We start from the raw sequence: 22600 nt of genomic DNA, 5'->3' as shown, positions 1-22600 counted from the left end.
TTCTTTCTTTCTTTTTTTCTTTCTTTCTTTCAACAGAGTCTTGCTCTGTTGCCCAGGCCAGACTGCAGTGGCATGATCTCAGCTCACTCCAACCTCCTCCTCCCGGTTTCAAGAGATTCTCCTGCCTCAGCCTCCTGAGTAGCTGGGACTGCAGGCGAATGCTACCATGCCCGGCTAATTTTTTTTTATTTTCAGTAGAGACAGAGTTTCACCATGCTGGCCAGGCTTGTCTCAAACTCCTGACCTCAAGTGATCCACATACCTCAGCCCCCCAAACTGCTGGGATTACAGGTGTGAGCCACTGCGCCTGGCCAGGTTCCTCATTTCTAACTGAGGCTTCATCAGCCTGGGTTTCACCATCCAGATCACTATCAGCATTTTAGTCACAACTATTTAGCCAGTTGAAGTTCCAAACATTCGCTTATCATCCTGTCTTCTTCTGAGCCCTCAAATCTCTTCCAACCTCTGCCCATTACCCAGTTCTGAAGTTAGTTCCCCATCATCAGCTATCTTTACAGCAAACCTCTACTCCTTAGTTCCAATTTTTTGTATTAGGTCTTTCTTGCATTAATATAAAGAAATACCTGAGGCTGGGTAATTGATAAAGAATAGAAGTTTAATTGGCTCATGCTTCTACAGGCTCATGCTTCCACAGTCATGACACCAACATCTGCTCAGCTTCTGGTGAGGGCCTCAGGAAGCTTACAATCATGGTGAAATGCAAAGCAGGAGCAGGCACATCACATGGCAAAAGCAGGAACAAAAGAGCAAGTCAGGGGAGGTCCACAGACTTTTAAACAACCAGATCTCATGTGAACTCACTCATCACCAAGGGGAGGGCGCTAAGCCATTCAAGAGAGGTCTGCCTGCATGAACCAAACACCTCCCACCAGGCCTCTAACATTGGGGATTATATTTCAACCTGAGATTTGGAGGGGAAGCTATCTAAACCATATCACTCTCCTTCCTGTAAAAATGGAGATTGTACCCTTTACTCAGTGAGGCTACTGTGAGGTTAACTGAGATATTCCATGTGCCCACTTGGCACACAGTAAGCATTCAAGAAAATATTACTTCCCTCCCCTGTCTCTTAGGTACTTTACAAGTCACTTCCCTCAGATCTTATCTCTCTCATGATCTGAATTAAGAGACTCAAGAGCTGTAGTTGACTTGTGCTGGGCCATGGATCTGTGAGTCACATAGCTTTGAGGCCCAAGCAAGGCCCCAGTAGCAATACCATGGAAGTGAAAATTACAGGGGATTCAGGATTGGGGACGTGCATCTGCTCAAGGAGACAAAGAAGATGATTGGCCAGGAGAGGCAGAAAAAAAGGAATAGATGTTGCCTGAAGATTGTCCAGGTTCTGTGAGACCAATCTGTGTGTCCTAGCCTTTTTTCATGACATCCTGAGTTTCAGTTCCATAAAGTCCTGCATGCTTGAGCCAGTTCCAGGCATCTCTGTTCCTTGAAATCAGAAGATATCTGAGTTTGTTCTTTCTTCTATCAGTCACCAGGGAGAATGCTCTCCCGCTCACCATCTCTCAGATGAACATTCTATCTTGCACTGACCACCTTCTATTGCCACCAGGATGCAGCCCAGGCTTCTTAGCAGAGTGTTCGAGGGCTTCTATGCTCTATCCCAACCCACCTCTCTATCTCATAACTCAACAATACCTCTGTCCCTTTTTCCCTATTAACACCTCATACTTACGTCCTTCTATGCTTTGTCTCTGCTTGAAACATCCCTCTCCGCCCTACCCATGAACAAAGTCCTATTTATGCTTCCAGATCCGCTATGAAAGTTGCCTCCTGGATCCCTCTCCACCCCCGGCTGAATCATTCTCTACTCTAGCTTCCCATAGAACCGTCTATTTTGCTGTTGGAGTGGACTGGGAGAGCAGAGTGGTTAAAAGCAGAAACCTGGTGAAGTGAATCCCCCAGCTAACTGTGGGACCTGGGAGACATATCTGACTTTCTGAGCCTCAGTTTCCTTATCTGTAACTTGGAGGAAATAAGAGTATCTGCCTCACAGAGCTGTGGTGAGAATTACTAGAGATGATGTACCCGAAGAGCTTAGCACAGTATACAGAAAACAGCAGATAGTCAAAAAACGATGTTCCCTCCTCCCCTTGCAAGCCAAAACTGGGTCATTGTGCAATTTCAGAGATGCTGGGGGAAGCAGCCAAGTCTGGGGTCTCCAGAGTAGCACTGGTGGGGCAGGAATTAGCTGTACCCATCTGGGGACTCCCAGCCCCGAGACCTTTCCAATGCCTCTCTCAAGGTTCTCAGCACCTGACAGCCAGGAAATCCGCACCCACACAGCCCAAACACAGTTCAGGTGCCCTACCACAAACCCAGAGCTACCACACAGCACAGGATGCAGATAAGAAATAACCAATGACAAAAACCAGTAGGTTTTTATCAGAATTTTCCACAGACCACTTGGGTAAAAGTTATTACCATACCATGTCATTCAGTATCTTAATTGTTGGGTTTATGGGGTTTTTTGGTGGTTGTTATTTTGTTTTGTTTTCTGATTTCAAGCAGTCAGACTCAGCAGGGATTACTCATTCCAAAGAAAGTACGTTTTTCTATTTTGGTCCAATAGTGGTTTGGATTTCCTCAGAATGAGAGGCCTCTTCCGGCTTCCTTTGAAAGATGGTTCTTGTTACATACAGAGAACCAGAAGGGATTTCAGGCCATCAGATCCCAAAGCCCTCCAGCAAGGCAGGGAGCCTCAATTCTGGTTATTCGTAACAAGGACTCCTTTTATGATGAAGATGCTTAGGAGCTTCCAAAGGTTTTCAGATCTAGTAAAGAATTGAAAACTTTGAGAGCTGGACAGGGTCAACAGAGCTGTCCTGATCAGATGGGTGGCCAACCATGAACTGCTTCCAGCAGTAAATCACCTTACAGTGTGTGAAGGATATCACTACCCTATTAGAACCTCTACAGCTCCATTGCATTTAGGATGAAATCCACCACCTTACCATGGCTTATAAGACCCTGCACCAACCCCATCTCTGGCCGTTGTCCCTCTTCTTCATACACCCAGCCACACTGACTTTGTCCCTGTTCCTTGTCAAGGCCAAGCTTGCCCTACTCTGGAGCATTTGCACTTATTGGTCCTTCAAAAGCAGGCTGCTCCCCCTTCTCTGCAAATGCCTGGCTCGGTGCAAATGTCACAGGCTTAGGAAATCCTTCCCCAAGTATCTTAAACAAAGTGCTAGCCCAGTCACTCTCCATGACATTACCTTGTTGGCTTTCCCCAAAGCAATTATCTGTAGCTGGAATTATTGGGCTCATTTCATCTACCTCTAGCATGGCAGGTCCTTGCCTATTTTGCTCATTGCTGCATCCCAGAGTAGACCCAGTGCCTGACACATACACAGTAGGTACTCAATACATGTTTGTTGAATGAATAAATGAATTTTATATCCTTTCTTTAAAAAAATCTGAGCCTCATCCACACACTTTACAACAGACATTGTCTCTTTACAAGAGACAGTCTCCTTACAAGAGACAGTCTCTTTACAATAGGCTCTTTACAAGGATGATGTTACTGTTATGCTTATTTTATGGTCAAGGAAATGGACTTCAAGATGGGTGCTGATTCTCCCAACGCCACTTACCTAGTCATCCACTGCAGCATAACAAACCACTTGAGCTAGCTTTAAACCCCTTGAAACCACTCCACTAGCTTTAAACAGTGCTTCTTGTGCTGGCCCCACCTGAGCTTATTCATGTGGCTGCATTCAGCTAGTGGGTCTGCTGTGAGGGCTGCAACTGCTGGGCATCTCTCTCCGTGCAGCCTTTCATCCTAGATAGCTTCACAGCATGGTGGTCTTGGGTATTTTTCTGAGAAGGGGAAAGCTAAGGCTGCCAGGTCTCTTAAGGCGTAACCTGGGAAGCCACACTGCATCACTTCTACTGGGTTCTATGGGCCAGAGCAAGTCTCAAGGCCAGTCCAAAGTTCAAGGAGCACTGAAATATACTCCACCTCTCGATAGGAGGTGCTGTTCCATTGCAAAGAAGCCTGAGCTGAACTGCCAGGTTTGTCTTTGAAAATCCATCACAGCTAGTGAGTGTTGGAACCAGCCTGGCTGAGCTTGTGACTCACTGAGGCAGACCAAGGGGCCGTGACTATCCAGCAATATCAGATGACTCTAGAAACCGCAATGGCCTACAACGTGTAATGTAAGCATCTCTCACTTACACATGTCCACTGGGGGCCGGCTGGACCTCTGCAGTTTCACTCTGGGACCCAGGTGATGGAGCAGCCTCTCCCTGGCACAACACCTGAATGGTGCCAGTCTTGTGGCAGACAGGAAAGGAACGTGGCAGGCACTCGCTGGCCCTAAAGCCTCTGCTCAGAAGAGATACACCTCATTTCCACCAGCGCACCAGTAGCCACACAAGTCCCAGACGCATCATCCTCTTTCCGGGAGGGTCACTGAAGATGCATGGCTGGTGATTCCACCACCCCGGGGCCCGTTTTCCTCTTCAGCTCCTTTAAAAACACATTCTTTACTGAGTGGAAATGCATCTCATTCTATTTCTACCATTAGCCTCAGTGCTGCTCTCTCATCTGCACAGAGGTCCTTCACAGAGATGAAGGTCACTGGAGCCTTCTCTACTCCAAGATACACATCCCAGCCTTTTCAGCCCTCCCCGGCTTAAAGACCTGCCGTAATCCCCCTATTGATAACAGGATCAAGTCCAAACTGCCATCCGAGTCCTTCAGGCCTCCCCCGATCAGGTTCCCACTGGCCTGTCGAGCCTTGTCTCCTGGCTCTGTCTGTGCTCCCCACACCTTGGCTTGCAGCCCTGCTGAAACTCATGCCTCAGTTCCTTTCTCTGTGCTGTCACCTCAACCTGCACAGCCCTTCCCCTCTTCTCCAGCTTGTGAAATGTTGCTTTCCTTTTAGGATAGGGCTGTAAAGTAATCTCTTTGAAGATAATCCTCTTTTTCCTTTGTCAGGGTCAATCAACTTTTTCATTTTCTAAACCTCTTTGTTATAGCATTTTTTTCATTCACTCATTCAGTGAACATTTATTGAGTATCTACTATGTACCAGGTGCCGTTCTAGGCTCTGCAGAGACACAGGGAACAATACAGATAAAGTCTCAATCCTTCCCCACTTGTATGCTGGTGAGATAAAGTAGGCAATACGCATATAAGCAAATGAAAAACAAAATAGGCCGGGCGTGGTGGCTCACACCTGTAATCCCAGCACTTTGGGAGGCCGAGGCCGGTGGATCACAAGGTTAGGAGTTCGAGACCAGCCTGGCCAATATGCTGAAACCCCATCTCTACTAAAAATACAAACATTAGCTGGGCATGGTGGTGGGCACCTGTAGTCCTAGCTACTCGGGAGGCTGAGGCAGGAGACTCGCTTGAACGTGGGAAGCAGAGGTTGCAGTGAGCTGAGATCACATGGCTGCACTCCAGCCTGGTGACAGAGCAAGACTCCATCTCAAAAAAAAAAAAAAAAAGGAAAAAAGGAAAACAAAATAATTTTAGACAGTGATCAATGTGTTAATTACAATAAAAGGGGCTGCTGTGAAAAACACTATAGGCAAGAAGGTGACTCCTTTAGATAAGTTGGTTAGGGGTGGGTTCACTGGGGAAGTGATGCTCAAGCAGCTATGGGAACAGAGGAGAGCTTTCCTGGCAGAAGAAACAACCTGTGCAAATGGCCTGTGGTATGGTGTGCTTGGCCTATTCCAGGAACGAGGAGGAAGCCACTGTGGTTGAGGTGCAGAGAGAGAGGTAAAGAGTGGTGAGTGATGAGATCAGACAGGTGGCTCTTGCAAACCACGTGGGGTGGGCCTTTTAGCGGTGACAAGAAACTTGGATGTTACTTGAACTACGGCAAGAAGTCATGGGAGGTCTGGAAGCAGGGAAGTAGAAAGGCGTAATCCGATTTACACTTTTCAGAGATTATCTGAGCTGCTTTGTGAATTGCAGGTGAGCAAGACAGGCATCCAGAAGACCAGTTCGGAGGCTCTGTCATTCCAAGATGACAATGACTCGGATGCACAGTGCAATAATGGCCTCCCCAGAAGCTGTGAACTGAGACCTAGGGGACCACGGCCCCTCATCCTCTGCATCGCAGCCCCTGGCACAGGACTGGTCCATGGTGACAGAATGGCTTGAGGTGGTGCATCAATCAGCAGTGGCATCTGTCTGAAACGCATGCTAGCTGAACCCTCCTCGCTTTGGCCATCCTTTGCCAAGCTTCCACAGAAATCCCCCTCCACACACCAGGATCCCCAAGCAAACCGGGGCAGCCCAGCTGACCGCCTGCCTCCCCTGCACTGGGCTGCTGTCCAGTCCTGGCGAAAATCTCTCACCATCCTGCCCACCCAGGCTCCCTCCACGGAGATCTGTGTGGTTAGCACAGTGGCCTTGATATCTTGATATTTAGGAGACGGGTTTTCCCATCCGAGCCTCCATTTTCTCATCTGGAAGGTGGGCGTTATTCTCCCTACCCCCAAAACCCCTTTTCCCAAAGCCCACTTCCTTACTTCTCTCTCTCTTCATCCCTTCCTTCAACCAAAACAAAGCCGCTGTAGGGTTTTTGAAGTTTCCTGATTTTTTGTTTTTTTTGGTAATTAATAAACCCTGGACTAATTAATTTCTGCATTTGTGTTTCTAGATTTCAGATTCCAGAATTATTCAAGCTTTTCCCTCAAAACTAGTTATTTCTCCCTTCTAGCCTGACTCTAGCTGGGTCCTGGGCGCCCAATGTGAGGGATGCCACCTGACCTCCTGGGTCTAGCGCCCACCCGGGGCAGGTCCTCCAGCTGTGGCCACTCAGCCAATATCTGCACAGGTGACGGTTGCCGGGTCAAGGGCGGGCTCACAATCTGCCGGGCGGGGAGAGGGAAGGAGCCAGGGAGAAAAGGGAGAGAAAGAGGGGGCAGTGTGGCAGAAAGGAAGAGGAAGGGGCAAGTGTCAGAGTCTGCGAGATGAGGAGGGAGGGTGTAGGAGAAAGGAAAATAGAAAGTGGGTGAGACCGTGGGAGAGGGAGACTGGGGGAGAAAATGTGGGCGTGTGCGCGCTGAGAGAGAGAGAGAGAGAGAGACTTGGAGAGGCAAGGAAGGGAAGGAGCGTTGAGAGCAAGGAGGAGCGAGTTGGGGGCGGAGACGAGGAAGTGGGTGCGAGGCGCGGGGCGCAGGCCGTGCGCGCGCCGCCCGCAGCATCCCTGCCCGGAGCGCAGCCGGCGCGGGCGCGGGACCGAGGCGAACCGGGTGCGGAGCCAACACCCGCGGCAGCAGCACCAGGTAACGCGGCCGCCGCCTCCCCGCGGGGCCTCGGCTCGGGGTGGGGTCCCAGGCGGGCTTGGGGACCCGGCGTGGGCTGGCGGAGCCGCCCGAGGGGCCGCTCCGGGACCCCGGGCGGCCGTCGTGGCCCCGAACCCGGGTTCGAGCCCCGGCCCCACCGCTCCCTGGCTGTGCCTGACCTTGGGCAGGTGCCTCCGCCTGGCCTGCGAGCCTCAGTTTCCTTCTCTGTGACCGCGGGGGTCGTGCCTTCCCCAAGGGGGCGTTGAGAGCTCGGGATGCAGCCCCGGTGCACGGCAGTGCTCGGGACGCGGGTCGGCTTTATACCCCCTTTGCCCGCGAAGGATGGATTTGGAAAGTCCACTTGCGCCGAAACAGTCCCGTTTTGTCTCCGGGTCTGGGTGGTGGCATTTTCTCGCGGCGATGTGTCTGTCGGAGCATGGAGCAACTTTCTGCTAAAGAGAAGCCAGCGGAGGGCGGGGGCTGGTGGGGAGGAGGCTTCTGTGTCTCAGGAAACCAGAACGACCTGCCTTCATCCCGCTGGGCTGCTGCCTGCGGCCCGATGACCGATGACCGATGACCGGAGCCACAACAGGCAGCGCTCAGCGGGTGGGAGTCCTTGCTGGGGACATCTGGACGTGGATTCGCCTGTGGGATGAGCCAGCAAGTGGCCTCTGATAGGAATCCCAGTATGGGCAGTGACCTTGAGCTTGAGAGCCTCAGTTTCCTCCTCCATGAACAGGGCCACGCTAATCCCCCCACCCCGTCCATGAGGTGTTGTGAGGCCAAGGAGGTAGGGCAGGAAAGTGCTGTGGTGTCCCCCAGTGGCAGCTGTTATGCCCTAGATCAGATGGGCCCAGTCCTGGAGGCGGTTGCCTCTTGGGAAGTCATTTGTATGCCTTAGGTCCCCTCTGTGTCCTTTGCCAGAGAGGGTCAATCGGTGAAGCTGGGTGGTGGCCGGGCTGGGCATGAAGCAGGGCAGGGCCTAGGGAACGTGGGGGGCCCAGAAGCTTCAGCCTCCACTGCACACCTATGCTGAGGCTGATGCTCCTCTAAGACATGACGTCTCTCAGATGGCAGCTTTTGTCCTGTGAAGACTCCCGGCATAATCTCTCAGCACCTCAGTTTCCTTATTTATAAAAGGAAGTTATAAATTCCTACCTACTAATGAGTTTCCTGTCCCTGGACTTTATCCAAGGCAATTGGATAGATTACATTTTTTGACATCTCTGGGTCTGGATGGTGGCATTTTCTCCTTATATCTGAGCTAGGATATAAGGAGAATTCAGTATCATGAGAAAATAACTTATCTCCAGAACCTGCTCCTTGCAGGCCTGGTACTCGGTGCATTACAAGTACGGCATTGGTTAGAGTTACCACAGCAATGCTGGGAAACTGGTGCCATCAAATCCCAATTTACAGATGAGGAAACTGAGGTTCCCAGAGGTGAATGATTGCCATGTGGTCACACCGGAAGTCACACACAGGAAGTGCCTGTTCAGAGACTGGAACCAGGTCTGCCCGCCTCCAGGGTGCTTCTGGTTGTATCGTGCCGGCCCCAAAATACGACTGTATAAGTTGCGGCATAGCACAGGGCCTGGCACCTGGCACGTGCGTGATCAGCACTGGCTTCTTGTTCCATGTGTCATAGGAAGGACTGCTACAAAGCACTGGAGAAAGTGAGCCTGAAGGCTGGCAGCAGGGTTGGGGTACTCTTGCCAAGGGATTTCTCTAAGGGTCTGGAAGGAAGGAAGGTCACTACTCAATACTACACAGGAAGCCGATATCAGACTGACTCACCCCAGCCCACCAATTTCTTTGCTCCCTCCGTCACCTTGTCCCCGTCAACCTTGTCTTTATTCATCTCAGCCTAGGCCGATTCTCCTGAGCTCACAGGCACATCCCACTCTCCATCCTAGGCTGATGATTAACTACTGACCCTCCCAGGCGACGTGTCCATGGGAAAAACAAGACCAGCTGTGGTCCATCTCTGCCAACACCCCAAAGTAAGGGAAACAGGATTAAGTTCCAATCCCAAGGATTTAATTTAGACTAGAGGAAGAAATCCCTGATGATGGGGAAAAGGGTGTCCCAGCAGGCTAAAGAGGTTCCTTTGCCAAAAAATGTTTTAAAGAAGAGGAGTACATCCAAATGAAAGGATGGAGATATGCACAAAGACTTTCACATGCAGAGATATTCATCAACAGTCAGAAAGTGCCTAAATGTCCAACAGTAGGGAATCAAAATTATGGAACACCCATGTGACCGCCAAAAGTTGAGAGTTTTTAATGAATGGAAACATGTTTTGCATCAGCATGCAGATGGCAGGGTCCCAAATGTGTGGCAAGAGCTTAGAAAAAAGACTGGAAGGAAATAGGCTAAAGAGTGTTAACAGTGTTTGCCCATGGATGGTGGGGTTGTGGGAGATTTGTTCCCTGACTACTTTTTCTTGACTTTCCAGATTTTATGCAATGAGCATGTTCTTTAATAATTAGTGGACTACCTGGCTTCGAGTTCTGAGAGCAGGGAGGAGGGTGCCTGATTAAAAAAAGGTAACTTATGGTTCAGTAAAATGGGTGCCCCGTATCTGAGGGTGCCCTGTCTCAGGCCTACAATATAGACTGAATTTCCTCTAAAAGGGTTCGAGTAGTGTTTTCCAGATTGAAGTTTTCACCATCTTCTTGTCTCTTATCTTGTCCCCTCCAGTTCTGATACATCCTTTATCCTATTGTCAATTTGGTAATACAGATCTGAGACTACTGCTCCCCTGCTCAAAAATATTCCAAGACTCCTCATTACCAAATGGATCAAGACCAAAGTCCTTAGACTGGCATACATGGCTCATGATGGTTTAGTCTCTGGCCAGCCTTATCGCCTCCAGCTACCCCACCCACCCACCCTCTGCTGGTCCACCTACAACAATCCACATCCAGCTGGCTGAATTAACTATGTTCTTGCCCACCTCCAAACTTCCCACTTGGAATTTCTCTTGCCTGCAATGCCCTCCTTTGCTTAGCAACCCCATCCTACTCATCCTTCAAGATTCCATTCAAACGAGATCTTCTAGGACCCCACAGTTCACAGGTATGCTCCTCCCCCAGGGCTCCTTAAAGATGGGGACGATGTAAACTGTCTCCTCCTTGCCAGCACCCAGGATGGGGCTGGCACATGAAGGCTTGTCAGTAATAGGGGCACCTCTATGTCGAGGCCTGGCAGGCCCCTTAGAAGAAATACAAAATTATTAATATCAATAATATCTGTTATTTGTTGTATTCTTACTATGTTCCCATGATAACCCTGTGGGTCTCACTTTCAGATTGGAAACTAAGAGTAACATGTGTTCAGCCACTTGCCCAATGTCTAACAGAATTTGAACACTGGCCATCTAAATCCACAGCCTACACTCGAATCAGGGTCAGGAAGGGTTGACAGATTCAATCAACCAACATTTCATCAGGGATCACAGAGATGCTGTAAAAAGCAATGCATCTCTGCACTGTAGAGGTGAAGAAATGGCACAACAATGACCTCCAAAGTGCAAGGGTTTGTGCCAAATACTGGGGACCTAGGCATATATAAGATGCCATCTCAGGCTGGACACAGTGGCTCACGCCTGTAATCCCAGCACTTTAGGAGGCCAAGGTGGGAGGATCACAAGGTGAGGAGTTCGAGACCAGCCTGGCTAATATGGTGAAACCCCGTCTCTACTAAAAATACACAAAATTTAGCCTTGCATGGTGGTACATGCCTGTAGTTTCAGCTACTCAGGAGGCTGAGGCAGGAGAATCTCTTGAACTCAGGAGGCGGAGGTTGCAGTGAGCCGAGATTGTGCCACTGCACTCCAGCCTGGGTGACAGTGAGACTCTGTCTCAAAAAAAAAAAAAAAAAAAGCCATTGCTGCAGGGAGCTTACAGACAGTGGGGTGTGGGGAGAGTGGTGTGTAAGCAGGGTCCTCAGGGCTTTGATAGGGGGTGTTTAGGAAACTCTGGGCCCTCAGGGGATGCAGGGTGAAGGCTGCCCGGAGGGGATGATATTTGAAATAGATCAGGAAGGATAAGTAGTAATTCACCAGGTGAGCCAGGGAGGTTGGAACGATGGTTCTCAACTGGGGACATTTTTGCCCCTTGGAAGATATTTGTCAACATCTGGAGCTATTTTTGATTGTCACAACTTGGGGAGGGGGAGTGCTGGCATCTAGTGGGTAGACGCTAGAGATGCTGCTAAACTTCCCACAGTACACACGGGACAGCCCTCAAAACAAAAAATTATCCTGTCCCAAATGTCACTAGTGCCGAGGTTAAGAAACCCTGGGCTGGAAAACAAGAGCATTCCTGACCAGGGATCAGCTGGTTCAGGTACCCACAGGTGTTTACCAAGTGCCTTCAAAGCACTGGTCCTTTGAGCCTGAGGTTGCTCTATTGGCCACCTGGCTCCCTGCTTCCCCTCTGCCCCCACCCCTCAAGCAACAAAGGTGGTCTTCTTTTTTAACATAAGAGCGTTACAGAGATATAATTCATATACTATAAAAGTCACCAATTCAAATGACAAGCCCATAATTTTTAGGATATTCACACAGAGTTGTGCAGCCATCACCACTACATGATTTCAGACCATTTTCACTATCCCCAAAAGAAACCTGTCCACATTAGCACTCACCGTCCATCCACTCCCCACTCCCACTCAAGGCTCAGCAACCACAGGCCTACTTTCCCTCTCTATAGGTTTGCCTATTCTGGACATTTCACAAAAATTGAATCATACCATAGGTTTTGTGACTGATTTCTTACACCCAGCATGTTTTTAAGGTTCATCCACGTTGTTGCATGTATCAGTGCTTCATGTCTTTTTATGGCTAAATAATATTCCATTATATGGATAGACCACATTTTCTTCATTCATCAGTTGACGGGCATTTGGGTTGTTTCTGCTTTGGGGCTATAATGAATAATGTTGCTGTGAACATTTGCATATAGGCTTTTGGGGAGACATATATTTTCATTTCTCTTGAATATATGCCTTGGAGTAGAATGGCTAGATCACATGGTGATGCAGCTTTGACTTGGCGCCTGTTTGAGGAATTTCCAAACTGTTTCCAAAGAGGCTGCGCTGTCTTCCATTCCCACCAGCAGTGCGTGGAGGTCCCAGTCCTTTCCAAAGCTTCTTAGATCTTTTAGATTCTAGCCATCCTTGTGGGTGTGAAGTGCTATCATTGTGGCTTCGGTTTACATTTCCCTGAGGGCTAATGACTTTGAGCATCCTTCAGTGTGCTTGTTGGCCATTTGTGTATCTTCTTTGGAGAACTGTCTATTCAGATCAGAGTCACCTTTTAAACTTCAGTGCGTCACTCCCTTACTTGGACTGAAATGCAAACTCCATAGAAATCTATCAGGCGCCCTCCATCAGGCCCTGCCCGTGCCCTGTCTGCATTTCTCCTCACTCGGCTCTGGCCAAAGCTTCAAAAGGGCCAGCTCATTCCCCACCGGCCCCTTGTACTCGCCAGTTCCTCTGCCCAGCTTGCCCTTTGCACAGCAGTTCGAGGATCAGCCTCAGAGAGGCCCTCCCTGTCCTCCCAGTCTCAAGGACACTTCTCCAGCCCCCCTCTAGCACACTTCAAGTTTTCTTTGATCGTATCTTCCTGTTTGATAAGATCTTGAAGAACTCCAGGTGTGACTATGCCTTTGACTACTGTGTGACCCTGGGCAAGCCACCTCCCCACTCTGAGCCTCAGCTGCCCCATCTGAAAACCAGAAGAAGTGCGACTGGCTGATTGCAAAGGGCCTTTCCAGCTCTGCCCTTATCTGATGCTGTGTGACAGCAATGCCAGGAGGGTGCGGGCCTGGCGCCGTTGCTGTGAGAGAAGGGTGGCTGGAGCCAAGTTGGTCACGGACTGGAGCAGGCAGCGTGGCTGATTATTGCCAGCCCCAAGGGGACAGTCTGCAGGAGCGTGTGGCAGCTTTGACCCGGCACCCAACCTCCAAGAACAGGAGGGAGGATTGCAAACACCTCAGCTCCAGCAAGGACTGGACGCTTCAGCCACCTTGGGCTCTAGAATTGCCCATTTTTCCTGGGAGAAAGATCTAACAGCCAAAGCCTCTCTTAACATGAGGGCCATTCATTCACACATTCCGTCACTCACCAAATGCTTCCTGGGGCCCTGCTTGTGCTCAGTCCTGGCCAGTGCACTGAAGATACAGCAATGGATACACCTGATAAAAGATTCCAGCAGAGTGTGGAAAGCAGACAGGTGCATGGGAATGCAGCAGGTAGACACAGAGCGTCTGGGTATTCCAGATGTAGAAAGGGCGTGCACAAGGAAGCAGAGCTGCGAAATGTCCAGGGGTGTTCAGGGCATTCAGGATGATTAGGCTTGACCTGAGACCCCAGGGCAGTGGGGGCAGGCAGTAGAGGAATCAAGGGCGCAGACCTTGAAAAGTCTTCAGTGTCAAGCTGAGGTGTTTGGATTTTGTCCTGTAGTCAGTGGGAGCCACGGAAGGATTTTTTTTTTTTCTGTCACCCAAACCAGAGTGCAGTGGCGAATTCACGGCTCACTGCAGCCTCGACCTCCTGAGCTCAAGCGATCCTCCCACCTCAGCCTCCCAAGTAGCTGAGGCTACAGGAGAGCCCCACCATGCATGCTGCTTTATTTTTTTCTTCCTAGAGGCAGGGGCTCGCTATGTTGCCCAGGCTGGTCTCAAACTCCTGGGCTCAAGAGACCTTCTTGCCGTGGCCTCTTAACGTGCTGGGATTACAGGCGTGAGCCACCACACACGGCCTGCACAAAAGGATTTTCAGCTGAGGATAGAGGTGATCTGGTTTGCATTTTCTAAAATGCCTTTTCTCCAGACAGTGCGGAGGAGGGTGGGGCTGAGGAGAGAGCAGGAGGCCAGGAACTTAATCAGGATGCCCTGGCTCTTTTTCTTCGTCTTGTGCCGGGATGAAGGCCAGTACTCTGCAGCTGGAGAGGAAGGGACAGCTTCAAAGCCGAGAGGTAAAATCATCTGACGGGGGTATGGGTTGAAGGAAAGGAAGGAATCTAAGTAATGAATGACACAGGAACAGCTGATGCCAGCCTCCGGGGGTTCCTGCTACGACCGAGGAGGCACAGGAGCTGCAGGAGCTGGCATTTGAGCATGGCATTTTCCAGGTGGCTGGAGAGGGGGAGTAGCGGCAGCGGGAGAGGGAGGTCCGGACCCAGGGATCTGGATATGCACAAGCACAGAAGTGTGAGAATTAAAGAGAGTTAAAGAAACAGTGAGAGGCCCTGGATGCCTGGAGCACAGAGGGTGTGATGGCAAGATGGGAGGGGAAACTGAGGCTGGAGTGGGCAGGAGGGGCATCCCTGCTTGGTGTCAGAGGGCTGTTAGAACCCAGAGCAGGGGTCCTGGCTACAAGACCACTGACTGTCGCTTCCAGGCACAGAGCACTCACTGCCCTGAGAAAGCCCATTGCTAGAGCTAGAAAGTTCTCAACACTCACCACACTCCCAGGGCCAGAGATGGGTGCCTGTCAGTCTGATTGTCAAACAGGCAGAAGGCAGATTCCCGCAAACAATTGACCAGTAAATGTGATGTCAACTGAGGCCAAGCTCTCAAAGCGATTATAAAATGGGCAAGAGTGGTTAGAAAAGGAAGAAGGAAATCCTGGAAACCGACCTGGCTCTCCACGAACACCAGGAACATGCGAAGATCATAGATGGCAGCTGGCAGAGGACTTTTGCAGAGACCACAAGATATTTTTGTTTGGGAAAAAAAAAATGAGCCAACAGTTTTAAATGAGATTTCATTGAAAAGTTAGGACATTTTATTTCAAAGCCAGAAGATGTTACTTAACATCCAGATTTCCAGCTTCTGGAGAATGTGGAGCTCTGATGGCACTGAGACCACAATGACCACAGCTGTGTAGTGGCTGCCCCTCCAGCTGGGCACTACACCCCCACTGTGGGTGCAGCCTGCCACATTTCACCTGCCTGCCTGAGCCCTGAGGCCCTGGGATCTGAGACCCCAGGACCAGCCTCATCCCTGTCTCTGCCCTGCTACCTAGAGGCTGGGCCAGTGTGGGAGTTGCTTGCCCTGCAGTCCCCAAACTGTGTTCCTGGAGCGTCAGTCTCAGAGAAGGCTTTGTGGAGGTGGGATCTGGGGCCTCATTTGGCTCTCTGGAAGCCCTGCTAACCCCGGCCCCTCTCAGTCACAGTACAGGATAGCGAGTTCAGTCAAGTCCGCAACAGAGACCCCAGTTGACGTGACTCACCCTTGAACTCAGGCGCAGATTCCTTTTTTGTTTTTTGAGAGAGAGTCTCACTCCATCACTGAGGCTGGAGTGCAGCGGTGCAATCTCAGCTCATAGCAGCCTCGACCTCCCCAGCTCAGGAGACCCTCCTCACCTCAGCCTCCCAAGTAGCTGGGACTGCAGACATGCGACACCACACCCTGCTAATTTTTTGTATTTTTTTTAATAGAGGCGAGGTTTCACCATATTGCCCAGGCTGGTCTTGAACTCCTGGGCTCAAGTGATCCACCCGCCTTGCCTCCCAAAGCACTGGGATTACAGATATGAGCCACTGCGCCCGGCCTCCGGATTCCTTTTTTTGAAGTAGCACCTTTAACAAATATCCACAGAGCTCATTTGGAACCATACTGCCTTCTTCTAAAGACTGATTAGATGGTTGTTTTTTCTTTTCACTTTTTGAGTAGATAAGACCTTCATGTGGTTCAAAAGTACAATCTACAAGGTACACAATGAAAGGCCTCACTGCACCCTGGCCACCATCTGTCCAATCCCTGCTCCAAAAAAAGAAGAGGTTTCTTTTTTTTTTTTTTTTTGAGACGGAGTCTTGCTCTGTCACCCAGGCTGGAGTGCAGTGGCGCGATCTCGGCTCACTGCAAGCTCCGCCTCCCGGGTTCACGCCATTCTCCTGCCTCAGCCTCTCTGAGTAGCTGGGACTACAGGCGCCCGCCACCACGCCCGGCTAATTTTTTGTATTTTTTTTTAGTAAAGATGGGGTTTCACCGTGGTCTCGATCTCCTGACCTCGTGATCCGCCCGCCTCGGCCTCCCAAAGTGCTGGGATTATAAGCGTGAGCCACCGCGCCCGGCCAAGAAGAGGTTTCTTTTGTTCATTTGTTGTGGTTTATTCTCCCAGGTTTTCTTTTTGCAAATGAAGGCATATATATATATGTAATGTATAGTCTTATTTTTGGCCCAAACGGGAATATATTATACATACTATTTTGTACCTTACATGTTGTTTTTTAGTCACTGTAGACTTAACTCTCAATGTAGAAAACTTTGAATAAAGAAATGTGCGGGCCAGGCGCGGTGGCTCACATCTGTAATTCCAGCACTTTGGGAGGCTGAGGCAGGCAGATCACCTGAGGTCAGGAGTTCGAGAGCAGTCTGGCCAACGTGGTGAACACTCATCTCTACTAAAAATACAAAAATTAGCTGGGCGTGGTGGCAGGTGCCTGTAATCCCAGCTACTCAGGAGGCTAAGCCAGGAGAATCGCTTGAACCTGGGAGGCGTAGGTTGCAGTGAGCCAAGATTGCACCATTGCACTCCAGCCTGAGTGACAAGAGCAAAACTCCGTCCCTCCCCTCCAAAAAAAAAAAAAGAAAAAGAAAAGCAAAAGAAATGTGCAAAGAAGACAAAATAGCCAGTACAACCATCCAAAGAAAACCACTAACACCATCCAGCGTGTCCTACTAGGCATACATTTGTTTTTTACTGTCCCCCCACATCCCCTGTAAGTTAACAGATTAGGAGTTCATAGTTACAATCATTGTCTCCTTACAATTTGAATCCTGCTATTTTTTGACTTAAATATAACCATTTCCCCTCATTATTTCATAGTTTCCAAGAAGTGATAGTAACAGCTATAGTAATTTTGTTATGACATAATTTAACCATTCTTCCAGTTTTGAACATACAGGTCATTCCCAATATTGCCTATTGTCAAGAAAACAGTTATACCTACAGTTGTTCTATATATTTCTAACTGGGCAGAGTGAGCATCCCTAGAAAGTGGGCCACCTACTTGGATTTTCTTTAAAATATTCACATCAACAAACAAAAAATATTATGTGGTGGTGGGGATGAAAGACGATTGGCACAATGCTGACAACATTGAGGCTGGGAAAAGGGGCTGTGGGGTTCATCATTCTCTCCTCTCTACTGCTGTGTCTCTTTGGAACCTCAGAAACAAATGCATTTAGCAAAGCAGGGGCCAGGTGCTGAAAAGCCATGGTTTGGTGCCCCAGGGCTGGGACTGTGTGGGGATGAGGTTCTGGAAGGGGAAGGGCCGGGGCGGGGCACAGGCACCTGGGGAGCTGGAGGAAGGCAGGTGCCAGTGTGGGTCAAGCACTGTACTGTGGTCTTGTGCATCACACATGTGCGCTATTTATGCTCACGGTGTGTGAACAAAGTAGTGAGTGCTGGGGCTTGGCACATATTTGCCCACTGACTCCCCACAGCAGTCAGACAGCGGGGGACTGCAGGGATTTCCTTCCGCCAGTTGAGAAGTCTGAGGCAGAGACCCCCCCAGCTGTTGCTCGCAGGGTGGAGGTGCAGGGGAATGTTACTCAGGAAGTTGGCTCTAGAAGGGTCTTGATCTTGACCCCATACACGTGTCAACTCCATTGTGAGGCTGGGTTATTAGCCTCATTTTACAAGAAGGGAAATTGGGGCTCAAAGCAAAGTCATCTGGCCAAAATTGACTAACTGGTAGCAGCAGAGCTGAACTAGAACTCACTGCAGCTGCTGTGAAGGATGCCTTTTTTCATCAGGTCCTGGAGACTGAGATGAGAGTCGCGGTGAGGGGCCGGCTAGGAGGGAGGCCCCAGTCTGTTCAGTGAGGAGGAGTCCAGCCATTCTGCAGGCTGTCCAGGAACAATCGCTTGCTCCCAGAAGCAGAGCGAGGGTGACAGGCACTCAAAGACTCTTAGGGAAGGGCAGCAAGGTCAGGGCAGAGTTGTCCAAATCCAGAAAGAGGGTGGGAGAAGCACGGGAGAGGGGAGCTCCCCAGGATGGAAGGGATGTTGAGGGCAGGACTCACTCAGTGTAGAATCACGGAGCAAAGTGCAACAATGTCCACAAAGAGTCAATCGTGCAGTTCCCCAGGAGGTCCCTGCTTTGGTTTCTGTTTTGTTTTGTAAGATAGGGTCTCCTCCAGCTCAGGCTGGAGTGCAGTGGCACAATCATAACTCAATGCAGCCTCCACCTCCTGGGCTCAGGCAATCCTCCCGCCTCGGCCTTCCAAAGTGCTGGGATTACAGGCCTGAGCCACAGCACCTGGCCCCTGCTTTGTTAAATGCATTTGTTTTTGAGGTTCCAAAGGGACACAGCAGCAGAGAGGAGAGAATGATGAACCCCACATCCCCTTTTCCCAGCCTCACTATTTTCAGCATTTTGCCAATCGTCTTTCATCCCCGCCACCACATAATATTTTTTGTTTGTTCATGTGAATATTTTAAAGAAAATCCAAGGCATCATGGAACTGTGCTTCTAAGAATTTCTTTCTTTCTTTTTTTTTTTTTTTTTTTGAGACAGAGTCTCGCTCTGTCGCCCAGGCTGGAGTGCAGTGGTGCGATCTCAGCTCACTGCAACCTCTGCCTGCCAGGTTCAAGTGATTCTCCTGCCTCAGCCTCCTGAGTAGCTGGGATTACAGGCACACACCAGCACACCCAGCTAGTTCTTGTATTTTTAGTAGAGATTGGGTTTCACTATGTTGGCCAGGCTGGTTCCAAACTCCTGACCTCAAGCGATCCACCCACCTCGGCCTCCCGAAGTGCTGGGATTACAGGAGTGGGCCACCGTGCCCAGCTTCAGTGTTTGTGTTTATTTCTAACTGACGAGCACATGGCACCCTCCCATTGCTGCAGCTAACAGAATGACAGAATGAACACAATTACTTAACATAACCTAACACCCAATTCGCATTCAAGTTTCCCTGATTGCCTCAAGATGCCTTTGTCCCATGATTACGTTCACATCAGGATCCAAGCAAGGTCCCTTTTAATCCTTTCAAAAAGCACTAGAGCTCCACTAAAGGAATCCTGCCTTTACTGTTCATGGACTGAAGAGAACCAGGAAGACTGGACACTTCTGTAACTTGATGTTGCTTTTCCAAGGAGCCCAAATTTTACTAACCACAGGAGCAGCTCCCTCGGGGTGACAAACTCTGATGCTTCCAAGGCCAGACAGGGGGCATCATTGCTTGGTGTCACTCCCTGGTGGGCCTGTGTCTGGCCAAACAGGCTTCTAGCACCAGGCTCCAATCCAAAGGGGACAGGTGGGAATGAGGGCCAGGGCTGTTTTTCAAGAGTAATTGGAGCCAGGCCTGTAATCCCAGCTACTCAGGGGGCCAAAGCAGAAGGATCTCTTGAGCCCAGCAGTCCAAGACCAGCCCGGGCAACACAGTGAGACCCTGCCTCAAACAAATTTTTTTTTAAAGTAACTGGAAATCTAGACTTTTTACATGAAGTCTCCTGATTGTTAAATGTTGCTTCTTAAAAAAAATGATAGACATTGTTTGAACCCAACAGCACTCCTCAGTAGACTGAATTCAGCCTGTGGCCATTGATTCCATCTTTGCTGTCCAAAAATTTGAAAACTAGGGGACACACATGTTGTTTGAAGGAAATGACCTCCCCATCTTTGGAGGTAATCAAGGAGAGGTAGCCCGGCCATCCATCTGAAATGCTGGACAGCGACTCTTCCACTCACAGTGACCACTAGGCTATTTCCTGTTCTCGGTCCTACTAACAGATGATTCAGAAATCCCACCGCTTCCCCTTGGACCAGCAGTGTGCCTGAGAGCATCGCCACAGCCAGGCTGCAAATGCAACCACCTGCCTGGAGCAGAACCCTCAAGACCCTTGAGCCCACCAGAGACCCTTGGAGAGTCTACATGATTAAGCCTAATCCCCACCCTCATTGCTGGCCAAAGACTGGCCACATCAGGATGATGAAAATGTTTTCCAGGCAGACAGCTGCCTGGGCTGGTTCCTAATTTGCTTTGCCAGGCCATATCCAGATTCGGGCCTGTAACAATGCTTACCAAGCCTCATCTGAATGCAGTAGTGGGCAAACAGACATGGGCCCCACCCTGTGGCACTTATACTCACCCGGCAGGGGCCAACAGAGAAAGAAAGAATGGCGCACATGGGATTAATAACAAGGTATGCTAAGTGCCGTGCTGGAAGTGCAGGATGCCAAGAATGTATAACCAGACGTCTAATGTCTGTTGAGAGTGCTGCATGGGGATGGGGCAGTGCTTTGGGGAACTGGAGGACAGTTCTGTGCACGGAAGCCTCTGAGTGAGGAAAAGAGAAGTTGGGGACTCATATTAGAAAGTTCCAAGAGCCAGATGGATTGCCCAAGGCTTTGTGGGGCACTGCATGGGCTTGGTTTTTCTCAGCAGAGCAGAGGTTGCATAAGATAATCAGTGGGTATAAATGTTCCTGGCAAGTGTTATCTGTTTGCTGCTGATATCTTTAAGGTGACCCAGCTGGTTGCAGAACTTCTGCCTGTAAGAGAAAGTTGTACCTTGGCAGAAGGGCAAAACCTCCAAGGAATGAGGCTGGGGGAGAGAACAGAGAGGGAGGAAGAGACAGTGTGGTCAGCGGCAGCGCTGGTATCCAGTTCATGTGGCCACAGCTGCTACTGATGGTGGAGGTGATGGTGATGATGGTGGTGATAGCCAGCCTGGAACTTGGACTTCTTCTCTGACCCTCAGAGCTTTTCAGAGACACACAAAAAACTTTGCAAACACACACACATACACACGAAGTGCCAGGTATAAAATATAAAAAGAAACCCACAAAATTGCAAGTATTAAATGTTCAATTGAACATCCACAAATGTAACATTATGCCAGCTGGTCAAAGTCAGCTGCCTAAGTAAAATAGCCATAGACAAATTATATTTTCTTTGGAAAGTGCATAAATTGCAATGTATTTATTATGCAGTGAGGTATGACCTCCAAAAGAAAGAGGACGTAGAGCTCTGTAAATGTCCTTAAATGGCTGTGACTCATTGGCAAACACTTTGTAAGATACTAAGCCCCCATTGATGGAGGTGTGCAAAGGGGAGTGGGATGACTGCCTCTCTGGGGTGCTACAGAAGGGGTTCCTGAACATGAGGAGCCCTGTGTTTTGTTTCCACCCAGAGCTCTCCTATTTTACTATGGAGGGCTCACGATTCCTTCCCTTCTCCCCTCCACACACACACACACAGTTGCTGGAAGAGACCTTTGAAATATTCTAAGCCCATCTCCACACTTTTCTGCGAGGAAACTGAGGGTATGAAACTTGCTTGAGGTAACACAGCAAGTCAGAGTCACACCAGAGACACAAACTCAGGATCTGGATTCCCAGCCCAGTGTTCTTCCCACCCCAGCTCTTGCCCCTGAGCAGTTTTGCCCCTGGGTGGCAGGGATGTGGGCTTCTCTGAAAACACTGGCGATCCACATCTCACCTCCCCAAGAACCAAGGCAGACTCTTCAGCTATCCCATCTCACCCCTGCCCTGAAAGCTCCCTCCCCAGGCCTTTGCCACACTTGCCAGCCCACTGCAGATGGAGGACTTTGGCCAAGTCACAAAACATCATAAACCTTAATTTTCTTATCTATAAGATAGAGATGAATAGTGGTACCCACATAATAGGGTTGTTGAAGAGATTAAATGGGATAATGTATGTAAAATATTTCAAACAGTATCTGACACTTTAAAAGTACCCAATAAATGGGATATTATATTGTTGTGATGGTTAGTTTCAAACGCATTTAGCCAGCTGAGTATTAATGGATCCCCCATTAAGTGCCTGTTGGGGAGCAAGGTGGAGTGGATCCTGGATCCTGGATCCTGACCCTCGCCAAGCTCTCATTCCAGTAGGGAGACACAAATAGTGAACCAATAGAGAAACACACGAAATGCTAGGAGGCCACATGGGGTGGGGGATGTTAAAGAGGGTGAATTGAGCTGCCTTGGAGGGGTTCAGGAGGCCCCTTGGCAGAGCCGATGTGTGTACTGAGACGGGAATGTCCAGGTCATCAGCAGGTCACAAACTAAGCTCCGGGGAAGAGCAGGTGTGTAGTATCTGAGGAATAAGAGCAAGGTTAGGGGGGCCAGTGTGCACCCACTGAGGCCTCGGGTAGTAAAAGAGGAGATGGAGCTGGTTGCAGGGGATGCCGATCACAAGGGGCCTTGTGAGCCAGCGGTAAGAGCGTGTAACAGGACAAAACTGGTAAGGTAGAAGCAGGCAGGTGCTAGTGATTCAAGTGCCAGCAGCAGGAAGGCTGGTCAGGACCTGTCTCAAAACT

General features: G+C 49.6%; 1 protein-coding gene across 5 annotated transcripts in view; it reads left to right on the top strand.

Moving 5' to 3' along the window:
• The first annotated feature begins 7137 nt into the window (after positions 1–7137).
• The window catches only part of HRH2 (histamine receptor H2), an 85669-nt gene continuing 70206 nt past the window's right edge, over positions 7138–22600 (top strand). For 4 of the 5 annotated variants that reach the window (XM_063642600.1, XM_055285190.2, XM_055285192.2 and 1 more), the window contains exon 1: positions 7170–7290. The gene's annotated coding sequence lies outside the window, so the exon portion shown is untranslated. Of the gene's footprint in view, positions 7291–22600 lie in introns of all 5 variants that reach the window. The other variant, XM_055285191.2, reaches the window with a different exon arrangement.

Source organism: Symphalangus syndactylus, chromosome 7, assembly GCF_028878055.3.
Source record: "Symphalangus syndactylus isolate Jambi chromosome 7, NHGRI_mSymSyn1-v2.1_pri, whole genome shotgun sequence".
NCBI lineage: Eukaryota > Metazoa > Chordata > Mammalia > Primates > Hylobatidae > Symphalangus > Symphalangus syndactylus.
Note: the sequence above shows the minus strand (reverse complement) of the source record. Positions and strands in the feature narration are given on the sequence as shown.